The sequence below is a fragment of the Carlito syrichta genome, unplaced genomic scaffold, assembly GCF_000164805.1.
Source record: "Carlito syrichta isolate Samal-C Ts95f unplaced genomic scaffold, Tarsius_syrichta-2.0.1 Scaffold269694, whole genome shotgun sequence".
NCBI classification, from domain to species: Eukaryota; Metazoa; Chordata; class Mammalia; order Primates; family Tarsiidae; genus Carlito; species Carlito syrichta.
In genome coordinates, this window is record NW_007213790.1 from 93456 (window position 1) to 115001 (window position 21546).

Below are 21546 nucleotides of genomic sequence, written 5' to 3' on the forward strand. Positions count from 1 at the left end.
CACAGTGAAGCAGTGCCAGAAGAGGCTTAGAGCATTGCCAGGATTTTCAACATAATCCAGTAGTGACAAGGCTAGCCCTCCACCTCTTGCCATGGTGTCCATGAGGGCTACATGGATAAAAGAAAGGAGGATTTCTACCTTTTCCGGCCAGAATGGTATTAGTGGAAGCCTAGTGGGGAGCTAGGGCTCTCAGACCACTCAGGATGAATGGTGATCCTCTCCCATTTGAGTGTTCAGTGAAGGCTACGTGGGAAGTATGGACTTCTACCTAGAGCTGGAAATCATGAGATGGCACCCTTCCCTTCAATTCAATAAGGCAGGGATTGAAGTGCTCTCATCACTCTTACTCAACACAGAGCTGAAAGTTCTAGCCAGTGCTACCAGGCAAAAAAACAAAAGGATAAAAGGAAATAAAAACCATACAGGTGAGAAAGAAAAAAAGGAAATAAGGAAATACAACTGTCTCAAAGTGCAAATTTTCTATGTAAAAAATTCCAGCTGGGCATGGTGACTCACACCTGTAATCCCAGCACTTTGGGAGGCCGAGGCAAGAGGATTGCCTGAGCCCAGGGGTTTGAGACTAGCCTAGGCAATTTGGTGAGACCTCGTCTCTACAATAAGTCAAAAGATTAACCAGGCATGGTGGTGCTCAACTGTAGTTCCAGCTACTTGGAAGACTGAGGCAGAAGGATTGCCTTCCGCCTCAGGTCCAGCAGGTTGAGGCTGCGGTGGCTGTGAGCACGCCACTGCACTCCAGCCTAGGTGACAGAGTGAGACGCCAACTCAAAAAAAAAAAAAAATCCCAAGGTCTCTATAACAAAACTCCTAGAAACTAATAAATTAGTTTGGCAAGATTACATAATGCAAGATAAACATAAAAATGTGTTACACTTCGATATACAAGCAATGAGCATATAGAAGCTGAAACTTATAAAACAATACAATTTGCAATTGAAAAATGAAATGTTTAGTTTTAAACCTAACAAAACACGCACTAGGCTTGTATGCTAAAAACTACAAAACACTGATGAAATAAGTTACAGATCAAAATAAATGGAGAGACTATGCTGTGTTCATGGATTGAAAACAATGCAATAACTATGTCAATTCTCCTCAATTTAATGTACACATTTAATGTAATTTCTACCAAAATTCCAGTAAGATATTTTTGTAGGTATATATAAGCTCGTTTTAAAATTTATATGGCAAGACAAAGGAACCAGAACAGTTAGAACTATTTTGCAAAGGAGTAAAGTGGTAGGAATCTGTCTACCTGATTTCAAGACATATTATATAAATACAGTAGTTAAGACTGTGTGGTGTCAGTGAAGGGATAGACACATAGATCAATAGGAGAGAATTTAAAAATCCAAATATAGGACCACAGATATATCCCTGACTTTTGGCAAAGATACAAAAGCAATTCGATAAAAAAAATAGACTTTTCACAAGTGATACTAAAGCAATTGGACATCCATAAGCAAAACAATGAGCCGTGACCTAAGTTTCATACTCGACACAAATATTAATTCAAAATTACAAACTTAAATGTAAACCATAGGCTACAACACTTTTAGAAAAAACAGAGAATAGTAATCTTCAGAATCCAGGGCTAGGTGAAAGAGTTCTTAGCTTTGACAGCAAAAGCACACACCATAAAAGAAAAAATTAATAACTTGGATTTCATTTAAAAAAATGATTTTCTCATTTATAAAATATCCTGTTAATAAGATGAGAAGACAAGCTATGGATTGGAAGGAAATATTTGCAAACCACATCTCTAATAAAGAACTAGTATGTCGAATATGTAAATACCTCTCCAAACTCAACAGTAGAAATAAAAACTGAACAATCTAATTAGAAAATGGGCAAAAGACATGAAGAAATATTTCACTGAAGAGGATACACAGATGGCAAATGAGCACATGAAAAGATGCTGGGCCTCATTAGCCATCAGGCAAGCACAAATGAAAGCCACAATGAGCTGTTATTACACACTTATCAGAATGGCTGAAATTAAAAAGTTACAACACCAAATGCTGGTAAGGATGCAGAAAAACTGGATCATTCCTACATTGTGTATGGGAATGTAAAATGGCCCAACTATTTTGGAAAATAGTCTGACTGTTTCTTATAAAACTAAATATGCGACTGGTCAGGATACAGTGAATTATCTCATTTGATTGTTCAGTCAGTTACAGATGTGATTTCTTGTTCTATTCTTCTCTCTTCTCACTTTTGGTCTTAAAAGAAAACAAACAAACAAAAAAAAACATGCAGTTACCATAAGGCCCAAGAACTACACCCCTAGGCATCCATTATGGAGTGATAAAAACCTATGTTCACACAAAAGCCTATACCCAGTTATAGCAAATTGGTTTATAATAACCCCAAACAGAAAGCAATCCAAATGCCCTTCAATGGTTGAATGGTTAAACAAACTGTAGTATATCTATTTCATTAAATACTACTCAGTAATAAAAAAAGAATGAATTATTGATACACATAATAACATGATTTGCCAAGGACCTATGTCAAGTTAAAAAAAAAAAAGCCAACTCTGAAAGACTACATACCATATGGCACATTTTATCAAAACTCTTGAAATAACAAAATTATAGAAATGGTTGTGAAGGAATGTAGTTGTTAAAAGGCACCAAAAGGGATATCTGGGATGATGCCCTTGTGTATCTTGACTGCATCACACTAATAGCCCAGTTGTGATATTTAGTGTAGTTTTACAAGATGATATCATTGGGGGAAACTGGATAAATGGTACATGGGATCTCTCTAACTTATTCCTTACAACTGCTTGTGAATCTATAATTATCTCAAAATTAAAAACAATGTATTTATTATACTTTAACCTTCTTTGACAATCCAAAGTCTCCATACTCTGTCTTACATTTTGTTCTTTTCTATAGCACTTATCACTTCTAACATGCCAGAAAATGATATAATGCTTCATGTTTACTGTTTTTTAAATAATTTGTCTTTCCCCCACTAGAATGAAAGGCTAGGGTCTTACTTAATCTGTATTGCTTAATAATGCATTCCAGATTTCTAGAATTCTACTTAGCGTATTATAGATGATGATCAATTGGTGTTGAACAAAGAGATGTATTATTATAAGTATCAGTGTACTAGGGTGTTCCAGTGAAATAGAATCAATAGGATGCATGTGTACATATATGTACATACACACACACGCGCGCGCGCACACACACACACACACACACACACACACATATAGAAAGAGAGAGATTTATTTTAAAGAATTGGCTCACACAGTTGTGGAGACTGACAAGTCCAAAATCTGCAGGGTGGGCCAGCAGGTTGTACATTCCAGAAAAAGCCAATATGGCTCAATGCCAAATGCCAGCCGCTGCAGAATTCCCTCTTGTTCATGGGAGGTCAGTAGTTTTTTCTGTTTGGACCATCCACTGACTGGCTGTGGCCCACTCACATCATGGAGCATTCTGCTTTATTTAAAATTCACCAATTAAATTTGAATCTCATCAAAAACGCCTTCAGAGAAACATCTAGAATAATGTTTGACACAAATCCTGGCACCATAACCCAGCCAAGTTGACACATAAAATTAGCCATCACAATCAGTTATTGTACACGGACTTTTTACTCTCTGTGAAGGTTATTAATCCCTTCACTTAATGGTCATAAGTTTTTGTGTTTTTCACTGTGAGCAATTTATGTCTCCTTATTTACCAGCAGGCAAGTAACAACTATGTTTGCAGCAGTACTTATAGCAACATCTGAATTTTCTGTAATTTGCAGTTTTAATATTTATACATTTGGAAATGATTTAGACAAGTTTGTTATAACGATGCAAAGAGGAAAAAACAAGTAGGTTCTGAGAGAGAACTAAAAGTGCTCACCTATGAGGAACGTGCATAAGATTTCATGCGTAGTCTTGATTTGGAATTCAGAATCTATTTTTCTTACATCTTGAGTCAAGCTGTGATCCTAATAATTAAGCTTTCCTTGCAAAAATAAACTAAAACTAGAAATGCACAGGCTAATTCAAAGCTGCCTATTTTGAGCCATGGTCTCTGTTATGTTCTGAGCCCAAACTAGTCTTAGTTTTGATTTCTGCAAAAGTATACCTGGAGGGAAGGACTTAGTGCTTTATCTGGTGAGATGATCCCGCAAATCCCAAGTAAGAAAGTGAGGAAAAGGAGACAAGGAAGGAAGAAAAGCCAGGAAAGAGTGCACTGGAAAGAACACAAACCTGTTGGGCAACTGGAGCTCAATTCCACTGGTGAACCTCTGAAGAATCATGTATTGTCCCACTGAGGGCAGTGCACATGGGGTAACTACCCACTGTCTTCACCCTCACTGGTTTCTTTACTTCTAGGTTGTGTCTGATTCCAGGAGAGCAAGCTCTTGAAGTGCTGAGAAAATTTTCAGGCAGAGAAACTAAGAGATATGCTGCTTGAAGTGGGAAGTTGTTGGCATGCTAGAAAGTCTCCTGGGCCTACCAGTTAACTCAGTTGGGTCAGAAGGATAGGTGGGCAAAACAACAGTGTCTGATACAGACTGCTTGCTGTGAATCATTCAGTGGCTTATACCTGTAATCTCTACTACTCAGAAGGTTGAAGCGGGAGGATTGCTTGAGCCCAGGAGTTTGAGAACAGCCTGGGCAACATAACAAGAAACCACCTCTAAAAAATAAAGTTGATTAATTGATAGTAAAATAAAATGAAATAAAAACAGAATGCCAAGTCAAAGAGACTGAGACAGAAAATCAACAAAGAAACCTCAAAATTAATTTACACATAAGACCAAATAGGCCAGCCTGACATTTACAGAACATTTCACCCAACTGCTGCAATATTCACATTCTTTTTATCAGCACCTACAACATTCTCCAGAACAGACCATATCCTAAGCCACAAAACTAGTAGAAAGACTTCAAATAAACAACTTACAGAAGTGCCTCAAGGAACTAGAAAAACAAACAACAAAGCAAATCCAAAATAAGTAGAAGGAACGAAACAATAAAGACTAGAGCAAAAATAAATAAAAGTAAGACTAAACAAAAACAGGAGATAAACAAAGTAAAAAGTTGGTTTTTAAAGATAAAATCGATGAACCTTTGGCTAGACTAAGAAATAAAGAGAGAAGACCCAAACAAATAAAATTAGAAACAAAAGGAAAATATAACAACTAAATAACAGAAATACAAAGAATCATTAGAAACTACTATGAACAACTATACACCAACAAATTGGAAAACACAGAAAAAATGAAAAATTTCCCGGACATATACAACCTGCCAAGATTGAACCCGTGAAGGGATAGAAAACCTCAACAAACCAATTAAAAAATAACAAGGTTAAAGTCATAACAAAAACACAGAAGAGTCCACGACCTAATGGCCTCAGTGCTGAATTCTACCAAATATTTAAAGCACTAATACAGTCTTTCTATTCCTTTCTTTAAATTTGAATTTTATTTTATTTTAAAAATGTAGGGTACAAGTCAGGATTGTGTATGTAAGTGGTTTAGGTCTTTCCATTTCTAAAGAAAGAGATTCTCATTAGATGTCATCCCGATTTATCCAGTGATTTGTCTTTTAAATTTATAAAACCCACAATCAAAGTTTCTTCTAAAAATAAAAAAAAGTTACTAAAAAACTTATGCTTAATTATGTTTTAACAGAATGGGTTAAAATAGCAGTCATGTAGCTAACAAACTTGTAGGGCCATTCAGCTCTCTAGACACATCCCAGAAAAACAAGTTTGTAAAATATATTTTTAGAAACATCTCTAGCTTTCATACATATGGAAAAGATTTGTAAATTGGGAGATAGTTTGACAAGAGCAAAATTAATATAAATATAAATGGAAATGCAACGCTAAAAACAAAATAAATAAAATTTGATTGATATGCTTTTCAAAGCACTGGATTTCCAGAATAGGAAAGGAAATGACCATTAAACAAATATCTATGATATACAAACACAGTGAGAGGCATTTCATAGTCATTATCTTACTTGGTCCCCAAAGCAGCCCCATGCAGGAAGACCTGTTGTTTCAAATTCACAGGAGAGATAACCAAGGCTCAGTGAAGTGAGCCACCTGAGTTAACATAGTGAGACTGAGTCGGCATTCACTTCCAACTTCCAGGCGCTTTCCTCAGGTTTCTCACTCCTGGCTGTGTACCAAAATCATTTATATCAAAGTAAGTTTCCCAGGCCCTACTCCAGACCTACTGAATCACAATCTCTGAGAACAAGTCCAGAAATTTTCATTGCAAATGCTCCTGAGGTAATTCTGCTCAGTCGTATTTGAAAACTTTTGTTCATGACACCTTTTGTTTATAGATGTTTCTATAGTCAGAGAGGTAAAATTGAAAAAAGATTGTGGAAATACCTAATCTGAAATCAGTCAACATTAGAGGGGCACCCAGGCTCTCCAACCAGAAAGCCTGTTCTAATTCAGGGGTTAGCAAACATCTTCTGTAAAGGGCCAGATAATAAATTGCTTAGTCCTTGTCATACTACTCAACTCTGCTATTTACAAAACAAGCCATATTGGGGGGAAAAAACAAAAAAATAGAGAGGGGGGCTGTGTTCCAATAAAACTTTATTTACAAAAAATAGTCAGTGAGATAAATTTGGCCCACAGGCAATATTTTGCTAACTCCTGCTCTAATGTCAGGTGCTTTTGGAGGTATTCTAGACAAATGGTCATCCTCTGATGGTAAAACACCACTCCAAAATGAAAATTTTCCATATTGATGTTCATAGTCACAAGACTGAGTTTACATTCATGCATATGAATAGAACACAATATAAATGATCTGGGTTATTTTGGTTGACTTAATATTTGATGTGAGTTATACACAATGAAATAGGACATAGTACCAACCTTGGCAACCATTGATTTAATGAATTGGCTATGATGGAGTTAAAGAATGTTCTCAGACAGTAGCTTCAGAGGCACCAGGGCTTCATGGGAAAAGATCCACTTATCTCAAACTATAAGAAACTTCGTGATTTGGAGGATTAAATAAACAGGCAAAAGACTTTCTTCTTGTCAACTCTGGGTGATCATAAATCCTTCTATGCTTCACTTTTCTCACTGGCAAAATGAGGGGTTTAATCAGATTATTCAATCCTTTTCCTGATGACCCTAAAAAGAGCAGATGCTAAACAGAAACCTTTAGGAAGACTTCAGAATAGGTCAGGGTACAACAAAGAGACATCTGCACAAAGCATAATACAGATCTAGCTAACCCATTCTATAGGTTATAGTTTACTCATTTCTAATTTTATTTACATTATACAAGGACTTTCCCTTCAATACATCCATTCTCCAGAAGAGTAGTCATAAAAACTGAGACTTCTCGTGTGTGCACTAGGAGAGAAAAAAGCACAGAATGTCAGAGTGATGTTACCGAAGATAGTTCACGATTCTGCTTAAAAATTTGAAGCTAATTATCCAGATAATAGGAATATTCCTGCCCCCAAGGAGTTCCAATAGGAGAGATTTCTTGATTAATATTGTAGTACTATGTTATAGTGTAACACATATAGTGTCATTTTCTATATTATCAAATACATATACATACACACACATATAATAGTATAATTAGATTAGTCTTAAGTGAAGCTATCAACTCATTTGAGCATAGCCAGTCTGAGAAGAAGACCTTAGGCCTTCTCCAACCCAGAGTTGTGATTCTGGGGCCCACGGTGGGTGACACTCTATATTTCCAACTCTGACTAAAGCAACAAGGGCTCATTTGTTGAGAAGTTGGAGACTCTGGTTTCCTCTTGGCTGCCTAACTTAAAAGACATGAGCTCACACCCAGGAAGCTCACTATTGCAAATCTTCCCCAACCGAGGTTGTTCTAAACATCTTCAGTTTCTTCTCAAAATGTTCATCTCTAGAACTACCACCCAATTATTTGTTAAGGTTACTTTATGGCATAACTGAAACGCCCAGGTCTTTGAAAATTGTGTTTTTCCAAACTGGGGACTTGTAGTGTAATGTATAAATCACTGGACTCTGAGTCTGGGTTGGGCTCTCACGCCCTACTTCCACAAGACTCCTTGCTTCCTTCTGTCACAGCTCTCACCCTGAGCGTTGCAATTACTTTTTTTAGTGGATCTGATTTCCATCATAAAGTCATGATGCCTTGTCATGGCATATTAAATACAATATATCTCAGAATTTCCTGCACATAGTATTAAGAAAGTCAATCTTAGTCATCATTGGGACACCTTTCCCCCAAATCCCCAGGAGCTCTTCAGGTGTCTAGAACATTCGCAGAGGTCCTTCTGATCTCTTGTGATATGTTCATCATGTAAGACTGCAAGATTCCTGTAGGTAGGGCTCTGCAGCTTCTGTACCAGCCTTGAGATCTGGGTCTTTGTAGAAAAACATTTGGTAAGTTTACAGAGGAAAATTGACATTGGTGGATAAAGAGCAGTCTCCCATAATGGCTTATCATTTCTTTCTTAATTTGAGAGTTTTAGACATTGCTTCTCTTCCAGAAATGTCTCTCTCATTCTCCCTACACATATGCACACAAAGACACATATGCATATGTGCATGTACACACTTACCTCCCCCCCATCTCTCCAAAGAGGTTATAGGGCAATATTTGGTCTACTCGATATGTAATATTTATTCGACTTGTTATATGTAATTGTTATTCATAACTGCTTAGCATTCTCTTTTGCAACTTTGTTTTCCCTCTCGTTAATAGTTGCCTTATATTTAATTGACTTAATTTCCTATGTACCCGTCGCAAACGCTTTTCCAAACTCTCTGAATACCACGCAGCTGTCAGTTGTATTTGTGTCAGCAACCCTCTTCTGCAAGTCTCTGTCCTTCATCCCAGTCCAGACTAGGAGCAGTGAAAGGCAACTGCAAAGTCATCCTCCCTGGAGGTCTCTGGTCCGTGATCCTGTGAATCCCCTCCCTGCTCTGCTGTGTTAACTGACTCTTTCCAGAATTCCACATCCCCCAACTTCTTATCTGATTCCATTTTTGTCTTGAATTGCTTTCTTCTGAAAAAGGGGATATGAGAAGTAAGATTTTTGAGAACTTGTATGCTAGAAATGTCTTTGTTCTAGCACCATATTTAAATAAGCACTACTAGATATAGAATTCTGGAAGGGAAATTGTTTCCCCTCTGAATTTAGGCTTGCTCTTCAGCTTCAGGGGTTGCTGTTGAGAACTCTGACGCTTTTCTGATTCCTAATGCTCTGTGTATGTACTGCTTTCTGTCTTTGGACAATTTTAGGATCCTTTCTTTATCTCTAGCTTTCTGAAGTCTCATTCTGATATGATTTGATAAAGATCTTTTTAAAATACACTTTTTGTAGTGGGCTTTGTAAAATCTGGGAACATTTCCTGTACTATTTCCATAGTTTCTTCCCCTCTGTTTTCTTTGTTTTCTCTTTCTGGAATCTGCTTCTGCTTTTACACCTAAATTTTGTTTATTGGTTCTACTTTCTGGGTGATTGCTTCAACTTTACCTTCCAAGTGTTTTGTTGATTTTTTTAGTACTTCCACTATTTTTTTTCAGAGTTCTTTTTTAAAAATTTTCTAAATATATCTTTAAATTCTCTCAGGGATAGAATCATATCTTCCTAAGGAATTATTATTAATTGTTGCACTGTTTCTCATTTCTTCTATTTACTACATTGTCTCTGCTTTCTCTGTTTCCACATTGTTTCTGTGTTTTTGTTTTTGTTGCTGTTGATGGCCTTAATATTTTGGTGCCTGCCTTTCATATTATATGTTTCTACAAGTGTCAGGTGATCCTTGCCTGTCTGTTCTTATTAGAAAATGAGGCATTGAAAAGCTGTTTGGGCCCTCTTAGTATGGACAAGGTTTATCAAGTAGTGAACTTCACCATAGGGTGACAGGACTTGGACCTGGTCATTATGTGGGATTGTTCTCTCCACCACCACTACCAACAACAACTATCGGGATCTGTAGGTATTTTTCTTGGGCTTGCTGGCTTCTACCTAGAGAAGTCTCCAATCTCCTGTCAGTCAGGGGCTATAAGCTGGCCTGATAGCATACTTAACCAAGTTGGGAAAAGAAGGCTGAGAATTTCACAGCTCAGTATGACTACTCCCACTCATAACCCATTTTTTCTTTGCTGTGGCACTTCTATCTTTTTCTATCTTATGTCTCAGGTTCCAGCATCTGGAGTCCATCTGGTTTAACCTCTCCTGAAAGTAAACTTCCAATCTTCTCTGGAGATGGGATAGGAGAGTCACCTATGTGAGGACAAGATCTAGGCTCCTGGAGCTTCCATGACAACTTTCAACCACACTCCTTGCTTCCAGCTCTGCACATTCCTTCCTCTCATGCTGCCTGCTGCCTTGAGTCCCTGAGCCCTACCAGGGCTCTGTGTCCTGAATCTGTTATTTTCTTCTTTTTATCTACTTCAGTGGGCCCTTAGGGCTCAGCTTTCTCAGCCTCGTGTTCAGTTACCAACAGTTAAGCTGCTTTCCAGCTCCTAAAAAATGCACAGCCATCTCTCATCTATTGTAGTCTCCTCTCTCATTCTCTTGAATGCTATGGTTTGTTTAATGTGTTTACTATCACTTAAAGGATATTTAGAGAAGAATGATATAAACACATGTATTGATGTGTCACATGAAAGTTGAAACTTTCATTAAAAAAAATCATGTTTAGTAGTCTATAATACTCTTTAATAGATACAGCATGTTTACTTAACCATTGCCCAGCTGTGGGACAGTTAAGTTGTCGCCCTCCATTTTTTTTAATCAACACAAAAGACAACACAGTAGTGAATCTCTTTATGAATGAAGTTCTTTCCACCTTTGAGACTATTATTTTTAAGAGGGATACAAGGAAGTATAACAAATGGCAACATTTATTGGGTTCTTTTTTTCATAATTTCCGAACAAAATAGTTTTATCAGAGATCATCCCTACAAGCAGAGCATGACAGCATTCTCCTCTTTCCAAGTTCACCTGCACAAGTCTTGTAAATTGTTCCTCCAATTTTAAATCAAGGCCACATCAGAATAGGATGTTTTCTTCTTTTTTTATGCAACTTAAGGAGCGAGATTTTCTCCACAGGAAGAATCTTGAGGGGGAACAAAAAGAAGAGTTCTGCAAGCAGTCAGATTGCCTTCAGGAAGTGCTAAGGAATCAATAACATTGAACAAACAGGGGCACAGTGACTCATGCCTATAATCCCAACTCTGAGAGACCAAGGCAAGGGAATCACTCGAGGCCAGGAATTCAAGACCAGCCTGGACAACATAAGGAGATCCCATACCTAAAAATAATTTTTAAAATTAGCCAGTGTGGTGGTGTGTGCCTGTAGTCCCAGCAACTTGGAAGGTTGAGGTGGGGAGGATAAATTAACCCTTGGAGTTTGAGGTTACAGTGAGCTATGATCATGGCACTGCACTTCAGTCTGGCCAACAGAGTGAGACCGTCTTAAGAAAAAAAAAATGAGCCGGGCACAATGGCTCATGCTTTTAATCCTAGCACTTTGGAAGGCTGAGGCGTGAGGATTGCCTGAGTCCAGGGGTTCGAGACCAGCCTGGGCAACATGACAAGACTTCGTCTCTACATAAATCAAAAAATTAGCAGAGTATGGTGGTGCATGCCTGTAATTCAAGCTACTTGGAAGCCTGAAGTGGAAGGATCACCTGAACTCAGCAGGTCAAGTCTGCGGTGGCCAGGAGCGTGCCACTGCACTCCAACCTGGGTGACAGAGTGAGACTCCAACTCAAAAAGGAAAAAAGAAAAAGAAAAAAATGCACAGAAAACAAATTCTGTTCTGCAAAGAATGAGCAGAAAGCCAATTTTGCTTTCTTTCTTTCTTTTTTTTTTTCTTTCTCCCGGCCACCACAGCCTCGACTTGCTGGACTCCAGCGATCCTTCCGCCTCAGCCTTCCAAGTAGCTGCAACTACAGGCACGTACTACCATGCCTGGCTAATTTTTGATTTATTGTAGAGATGAGGTCTCACCAAGTGCTTTATTTCTTAAGACAAGGAGTCTGACAATTCTTAACGAGGGATAAAAGGCTAAATAGTAAGCTAGCATCTAGGAATGTGGTGTGCTGTTTGAAGACAGGGCTTCCTGGGTTTGGAAGGGATGTCCAGGAAAGCCTGAGCACAGGGAAGCAGCAAAGCAGCAGAAGAATGGGCTTGGGAGCAGAAGATTTAGGTGCACTGGAGTATATGCTACCTGTGCCCCTTGAGCCTCAGCTTCCTCATCTGCAAAATGAAAATCCTGATACCTTCTGCACAGAATCATCATGAGACATGAGAGACTGTTTTTGAATACCTCTTGCTCAGGATTTCCCTGGCAAGGTTGAAGGATTGTTTTTACCTCTTTCCTTTTCCTAAGAATGCTTAGATTTTCCCAGAGAAAGAAACCAGAGCTTCTCTTGCTGTTCTTGTACATCAGAGGTTAGAAAATACATATCATTGGTTCAGAGATTTCCTCTGACTTAAAAAAATAACTGGCTATGATAAGCTAATATCTTAAGTGATTTGTTATTTTTTCTTCCCCCTCTTCTGCTGAAAGCACCTTTCCAGGACTTTGCCTATAAACTGAAAGACTGTGCTCACGGCCTTAGGCACTCTCCAATTGTTTTTCGTATGTCGACAAGCTTATTAACAGTCTACCACAGGCCTGGTTTTTGTTGTCTTGTTTTTCTATATATAGTAAATAAATCAACAAGGCGCAATGCAATGGCAAGCTGTGTTTCCTCTCAAAAACTCAGAAAATTCCAGGTTGGTATGTCAAGTGTGTTCTTAAAAGCTAGAACTTATGGGGCTTAAATCAGATGTGGCTTTAAACCCCCCTATTAAGCTTCAAGAGAGTTATTTCAAAAGTAAACTCTAAGTCTGCTATAGCAGAGAGGGCAATATTTTATCAGGAAGCTTCTGTGAGACACCCAGATCACTCAAGCATAGCCACGAAAGCCTGAAATATATATGGCCAGATTAGATGCTAGCACGTTCATAACGATAATGGTGTTTTTCCAAGGCTGGAACATGACAAAACACCCTGGAAACCCAGGGGTTAACAGCGCTAAATATGAAGGAAACTATTGGTACAGACCATTTATATGTGCAGTAAAAGACACAATAACTCCTGGCATGAGATTTGATAGATGGAATTGTTGACAGATTTACATGACTAATCCCTGAGCTGAAGTATAACATCATCTACTTTACTGGCCATGGTCTACTTAAGAGTTAATATTTTTTCTTTTTTTGCAAAATTGCGATAAAATATATATGCACATTGAACACACCTACCAATTTGTATAGTACTATATCTTCTATGGAGGTTTCCTACTTAAAATTCAGTATCTAATAGAGGATTTGTCTCATTGAAGGAACAGGGTGTGTAAGCCTCACCTACTCCTGACGCATGCCATCTACCCCCCAGCCTCTTGGTGGGCAAAACTCCCTGAAGGCAGAAGGCATTTTTGTAAAATCTTTCACAAACTAACTATGGCTTTATATGTGGATTCCTGTATACAGGTTTAACCTGAGATAAAGTGTGAGAGAGAGTGAGAGAGAGAGAGAAAGTCTTACCTAATAAGTAAACAAAAATGTCTGCTGGATTCTTCCAGACTCTTTTTTTTTTAGAAAGCAGGATTTATTGAGAGGACAGAAAAACTGTGAGAGGGAACCTGAAGGGTTGCCACAAGCTCTTAAATCTTGATAACATTGGAACCTTTATTTGATGACCTATAAAAATCCAGATCTTTCCATCAATGATTTTTTGAATTGGAGGACAGTTGCATCATTACAACCAAATGTTTCTGTAAGATGCTTCTTCTACTGAAACATGGTACTAGCAAAAACATGGAACCAACCATTCTGCCCATCGAAGCTGAACTGGATAAAAAAAAATGTGGTACATATTCACAATGGAATATGATGCAGCCATAAAAAAGGACAAACATATGGACTTCGCAGCAACTTGGATAGATTTAGAGTCGATCATACTCAGTAATCTATCACAGAAACAGAGTACATATGTTCTCACTCATAAGCAGACCTTGAACAATTATATAAGAAAGTGATTGGCAATAGTGGGAAACTGTCAGGGGAGGAGGGGTGGGACTGGCAGTTGAGAGAAAGTGCCAGGGGATGGAGGGGCATACTTCATCAACAAGGGTACCTGCATAATCAGCATTTGTATACCTAACTCTGAATTGCACCTCACATCTTTATAATATAAAAAAATTATCATAATACTGTAAAAAAGGAGTTAGCAGTAGAAGGAAACTGCTGGGGGGCGAGGGAGGGGACACCTCATTAACAAGAGTACCTGCATAATGAGCATTTGTATACCTAACCCTGAATGGTACCCCACATCTTTAAAACAGAAAAATAAAAGAAAGAAACAAGGTTGTGTTCATCTCAATCCAGCTGTAGAATTCCAATGCTTCCCCAATTCCAACAACAATAATGACAACAAAGCAACTCACAAAATATTTTGCTGGTGAATGAGGATAGTAAACTCTGTTAAATATTGGGGTGGAGGAATGGAGTGCTGAGGGAGATGAAGAATGGGTTTACATCATGGAAAGGCAAACCACTTAAAATTGAATACTAGAACATTTTAGTTTATAAAATCGCCTTTAGCCATTTCAGCACCATGGGATTCTCACTGCTTACTGCACCCCGTGTCAAGGTTCTCACTGACTTCTCTATTTTTTTTCTCTTTTTCTTACTCCTTTCCTTCTCATGTTTAGATTTTTCAACTCTTCATTTACTGTTGTATATGAAAATCCTGCCCTCTCCATCTCTGACTTCCAAAATCAATCCCAGGCAAAATTTTCCCCATTGTGTAAGACACAGTCTTGCTTCCCTGGAAAGCAGTTATCCCACAAAGCATGATGTCCTTTCCAGCCAAAGGGACGGCCTGGCTGCAGTCTCAGCAGAGCGAGGCAAGGCACACATTCAAGACACGCTTAAAGAAAACTGCTGTGCAACACCAATGGCTGAGCGCAGCTCCTGCCACAAAGTAAATGCCCAAAAGGCAACACCCATGATCCTGACGCTGTAGCCTTTTAAAAGATGAGATAACGGAGCTCCCATTAGATCATTCGTCTGCCTTCCATGAACACACATCAACCCACTGTTTCTGAAAATTTCCTCTTAAAGATGTCTTCTAAATGAAGGGCTAATACAATGAAAACAAACATCATGGACGGGGCTCTCTACTCCAGCGAGCATGAGAGAGGTCTTGGGGCCCCGGGCTCCTTCTTCATCTCCTATATTTTGGTGGTAGTGAGGAAGGAAAGAAGCAAGCTGGAACTTTCCTGGGTCTCCATTTCAGTCTGCAAAGACATCCTAGACTGTTTGCAAGAGTTCTAATTTTTTTTTGGTTCCAGATAAGAATAAGGGTAAAGTTAGACCCAAGTATCATGAAATTTCACCAAGAAATTTAATCCTCTTCTCCTAGAGTTTCTGATGCAGAAAAGCCGTGTTATCCTCCAAGGATAAGGGATCCCCGAGGAAAGGGGAGAAGAAACTGAAGTGGTAATGGGAGCTCGCACGGAATTTAACCTGATCCCGTGTCTTTCAACATCTCTCCAGGTCCACCGAAGGCTCTCACAACCTTTCCCCCGAGGCTGCTCTGTGTTTTATTAAATAGCACGTGTCCCTCCTCCTGAGGAAGAATTGTGCCTCTGGCTGTGTGCAGCTGTGTGACAGACAGCGCCCCTTCCTCTGCCTTCTTCCTGGGAGCACGTTCATGAGGCAACACCAAAGGGGACGGCACAGAAATTATTATAATTTATGTTTATGTGCCGATTTTTCACTCTGCCTCGTTTCACAAGGGATTTGGAGCAACTTTCAGGAAAAATAATAATATTAATAATAAATTAAATAGACAAACACAAAACACTCTGCCACCACCAAAATATTTTTCTATAACAATAAGAATTACATATTGAGGGCCTGGAAAATGTAAATGAGAAGAGTTCGAGACTGAGGCCAGGGAAGAGGGGGAAGTTTCGCTCTCTCATTTGCTGTAAATACAATCTGCGGTCTTCTTAGCAACATTCCCAAAAGTCAGGGCTGTGTGGGCACATCTTTTAGTTTATGCTGTCTGACCCTGCCTGCTGTTTCCTCTTGCCTTCGGGAGATGCACAGTGCATGGTGTGGTGAGATGGCAGGAGCTGTGAGTACACCACCCCTGGTAATTCCCTCTGTGGGTCTTGGGGTACGTTTCTTACCCTCTCTGGGCTTAGGCTTCCTCATCAGTAAAACCAGGGAGAAAATTAAGAAGTGAGAGCAAGGCATTGGCTCATGATTTAGTAACTCTTTGTCTTTCCCCCACACACTCACAGCAGGCCAGGGCTGCCAGGTGCCTGTGTGCAGAGTTTAGACTTTCCAGGAAGAGCAGCGGGGCAGGAACAAGGTGACTGAATGGCCCAATTGCTTCAGGCCTGATGGGTGGGGACGGGTTGCCCTGAACTCTCTCCTGTCCCCTCCCCCTGGTCTTTTATTTTAAGAAGGAAGGCACTGGGCAGAGAGCAACACTGTTAGACAGAAAAATAATGTGAACCATGTGTGAATTTTAAATTTTCTAGCAAGCACTTGAAAGAGCAAAAAGAAACAGGTGAAATTCTTTTTCATAGTGTTTATTCAACTCAATATATGGAAAATATTATCTCAACATATTAGCAATGAAAAAATATTGACATATTTTGCATTTTTTTGTATGAAGTCTTCAAAATAGGATGCAGATTTTACACTTGCAGCACGTCACGATTGGGACAAGACATACATCAGGTGTTCCCCAGAACAGTCACATGGCGGCTGTGTCCACCATACTGGACAGAGAGTCTCGTGGGAAAGAGGGTGGAGGCATTTATGTTCTGACTGGAAAGTAGGAGGAGTGACTTGTTGCTGGGGAACTGGGTCCCACACTGCAAGGGGAGAGCAGATGCTTGAGAATGCAGCAGGGGTGGAGGCTGTGGTCCCCTCTCAGACCTTACTCCGAGACAGCAGGACGCTAAGCTCTGCAACTTCAGGGGCCCAAGTGAGGGGTCTTGAGGCACAGCACTGATCCACATAAGAGAAATACATGCTGCAAGGCACGTCTCTGAGGTCCACCAGGAGCAGAGATGCCCAGAAGAATATTGAAGGGGCAGCCTCGGACCCCTGCGTTTATGTAGCAAAGGAGCGTAATCAGCGTGAACCGATGACACACAGCCCCCCTTCTCCCTGTATTACAGTGTGAGAAACCCCAGAGTTGCAGAGCAAGCCTGTCAAATGGCCATTGCTGCACTTCTCATAGAACTTAGTGAGCAGGACTCTGAGCCAGAGTTGATTGGATTTAGACAAATTTAGAAATGTGACATTTTATCCACCTCGAAATTTACAGAGTAATTTATGCCGGCTATATCAGGATAACAGTCCTAAAGTCCTTTCTTGCCTTTTTTTTTTTTTGGTCCATGAAACAGAAAGCTTGATTTTGAAACAGACCCAGGAATAAGATGAACAGTAGCTCACTCCCATCTGACACTGGCTTCTCATCACACCTGGCCTGCCCTCATCTTTGCCCCAGATTTGGCTAGATTTCAAGTACAACTATCGCTCAGACGCCTTTCCTTTAAAGGTTCCGTATTCTTCCTACTGCTAGTATCTTGCAGAAAATGAGGAGACTTGGGCTAGCCACAGAGCAAGTGGTCTTCAAAGAGGAACAGCCATGGTCTTGAATTTTCTACACTTCTACAGCCACCCACTATGGTTGCCACACCTACATAGAGAGAAAACTTCAGGCAAATGCATTCTTCCATTTTAGCCAGAGATCTAGTCCTAAGACCTTGTGGGAAATTCTCCATTGAAATCCCTTTGCCTCTTCCCCCTTAGCGGAAGGTCTAGATTAGTAGTTTTCAAATCTGACTTCACAGCATAATCATGCAGGAAACTTTTAATATATACTGATCCTTATTCCTACCCTCTAGAGTTTCTGGTTTCATTGGTCTTTGGGTGATATTAATGAGTGACCATGACTGAGAAACACTGACCTGAACCCAAAAATAGAAGTTCCTTATTCCCTAGCTCCTGCTCCCTTTGTTAAAAAGATGAGGGAGTGGGCTCTCCCATATGAGTGAAGTCCCAGATCCATTCCGCAGCAATGACCAAGTGGCCTATAAATTCAAGCAGTGCTTCTCAAATCATAATGTACATAAAGGTCATCTGTCCGTAAAATGCAGCCAGCCTGGGGTGGGTACAAGATTCTGCATCTCTAGCAATGTCCTGGTGGAGACTGGCCAAGGCTGTTGGGCCACATGAGTAGCAACGCATTCAAGTATGTACCATGGAATAAGGAATAAGGGGGAAAAGGTTTTATTTTTCCTTTGTTATTTATTTATTTATTTTAGATTCAAGGGGTACTTGTGTAGGTGTGTTACATAGGTATATTGCGTGATGGTGAGGTTTGGGCTTCTATTGAGCCTGTCAACAGGTGGTGGACAGGATAGACAGTGGGTAGTTTTTCAACTCTTCACCCCCTCCCCATCTCACCCCTTTAGGAGTGACCCTGTGCCTGTTGTTCCCATCCTTGTCTCTTATAAGGGAAGAGTTTAGCTCCCACTTATAAGGGAGAAACTGTGGTGTTCAGTTTCCCATGCAGGTGATAATTCACTTAGGACAACAGATTCTAACTGCATCCATATTGCTGCAAAGGACATGATTTTGTTCTTTTCATATGGCTGCACAGTATTCCATGGTGTATATGTAGCACATTATCCGTTCCACCACTGATGGACACCTAGATGGATTCCATGTTTTTGCTATTGTGGATAGTGCTGCAATAAACATGCGAGTGTCTTTTTGGTAGAAAGAATTTTGCCTCTTTGGGGTATCTACCCAGTAATGGAATTGCAGGGTCAAATGGTTAATCTATTTTTAATTATTTGAGAAATCTTCAAACTGCTTCCACAGAGGTTGAACTAGCTGACATTTCCATCAACAGTGTAGAAATTTTCCCTTTTCTTTGAAACCTTGACAGCATATTGTTTTTTGACTTTTTAATAATCGCCGTCCTGACCAGTGTGAGATGGTATCTCATTGTGGTTTTGATTTACGTTTTCTGATGATTAGTGATGTTGGACATTTTTCCAAGTTTGTTGGTTGCTTGTTTCTCTTCCTTGAGAAGTGTTTCCTCTAGTTCTTTGTCCACTTTTTTTGGAGTCAGAGTCTCACTCTGTCGCCCAGGTTGGAGTACTGTGGCATGCTCATGGCCACCGCAGCCTCGACTTGCTGGGCTCAGGTTATCCTTCCGCCTCAGCCTTCCAAGGCGCTGGAATTACAGGCACGCGCTACCACGCCTGGCTAATTTTTGATTTATTGTAGAGATGAGGTCTTGCCAAATTGCCCAGGCTGGTCTCGAACCTCTGGGCTCAGACAGTCCTCTCACCTTGGTCTCCCAAAGTACTGGGATTTCAGACTTCAGCCACCACACCTGGCCTCTTTGTCCACTTTTTAATGGGATTATTAGTATTTTTCTTGCCAATTCACTTGTGTTCCTTGTAAATTCTGGATTAGTCCCTTGCCAGATCCATAGTTTGCAAATATTTTCTCCCACTCCGTAGGCTGTCTGTTCTTTTACAGTGTAAAAGTTCTTTATTTTGATTAGGTCCCACTCGTCAACTTTGGTTTTTGCTGCGTTTGCTTTTAACATCTTGATAATGAATTCATTGCTTAGGCTGATGTCCAGAAGAGTGTTTCCCAGGCTTCTGGAATTTTTATAGTTTAAGGCCTTACATTTAAGAGATTAAACCATCTTGAGTTAATTTTTATATGTGGTGAGAAAAAGAGGTCCAGCTTTATTCCTATGCATATAGACAGACAGTTTTCCCAGTACCATTTGTTAAATAAAATGTCCTTTCCTCAGGGTTTGTTTTTGACTCCTTTGTCAAAGATTATATGACTGTAAAGCAGTGGTATTATTTCTGGGTTCCAAATTTTGTTCTAGAGGTCTATGTTCTATTTTTGTACCAGTACCATGCTGTTTTGATTTCTATGGCCTCGTAGTAGAGTTTGAAGTCTTGCAATGTGATGCCTCTGGCTTTGCTCTCTTTACTTAGGATTACCTTGGCTATTCAGGCTGTTTTTTGCTTCCATCTGAATTTAAGTACTATTTTTTTCTAGATCTGTAAAAAATGATGCTGGTAGTTTGATAGAGGTTGCACTGAATATATAGAATGCTTTGTGTATCTTGATAATATTGATTCTTCCAAGTCATGACCATGGACTGCTTTTCCATTTGTTTGTGCCATCTTTGATTTCTTTCAGGAGTGTTTTGTAGCTCTCATTGCAGAGATCATTCACCTCTTTGGTTAGATGTGTTTTGAAGTATTTTGTTTTTTTGTGTGGCAATTGTAAATGAGATTAGTATTCTTGATTTGGTTCTCAGATTGCACATTGTTGGTTTATAAAAATGCAACTGATTTTTGAACATTGATTTTGTTGCCCAAGACTTTACTGAAGTTGCTTATGAGTACTAGGAGTCTTTTGGTGGAATCTTTAGGGTTTTTCTAGTATAGAATTATATTATCCGCAAAGAGAGATAATCTAACTTCCCATTTTTCTCTTTGGATAGCTTTTATTTCTGTCTCTTGCATGATTGCTCTAACTAAGTGGGCATGGTTGTCTTGATCCAGTTCTTAGGGGGAATGCTTTTAACATCTGCTCATTAAGTATGATGTTGACCATGAGTTTGTCATAGATGGCTCTTAGAATGAGAAATGTTCTTTTAACGCCTAGGTTGTTGACAGTGTTATCATGAAGGGATGTTTGATCTTATCAAATGTTTTTTATGCATCTGTTGAGCTAATCATGTGGTCCTTATTTTTACTTCTCTTTATGTGGTGTTTTATGTTTACTGATTTGCATATGTTGAGCCAGCCTTGTATTCCAGGAATAAATTTCAACAGATAGTGGTGGATGATTGTTTTGCTGTACTGCTGGATGCAATTTGCTAGACTGTTGTTGAGAATTTTTTCATCTGTATTTATCAGAGATATTGGCTTGTAGTTTCTTTTTTTGTTTGGTGGTTTATTTTAAAGTTGTGAGGTACAAGTCAGGATTGGGTACATAAGTGGTTTAGGTACAGGTAAAGTTTTGGGCCTCTCATGGGACCCCACTTTGCCTGCATTAGGATCAGGCACCCTTATCGAGGTTAAATACCCCTGCACTCCATCCACTAGCAATGTCCCACTACTGCCAATCTCTTTTTTGTAGTATTATGATAGGTGTTCAGGGTCCACTTATGAGTGAGGAAATTTGGTACTCAGTTCTTTGTTTCTGTGATAGATCACTGAGTATGATAGACTCCAAATCCATCCAAGCTGCTGTAAAGTCCATAATTGTGTCTTTCTTTATAGCTGCATAATATTCCATTGTGTATATGTATCATGTTCTTTTTATCCAGTCCACTTTCGGTAGGCAACACAGTTGATACCATGTTTTTGCTACTGTGAATAGTGCTGCAATAAACATGAATGCACAGCTATCTTTTTTGTAGA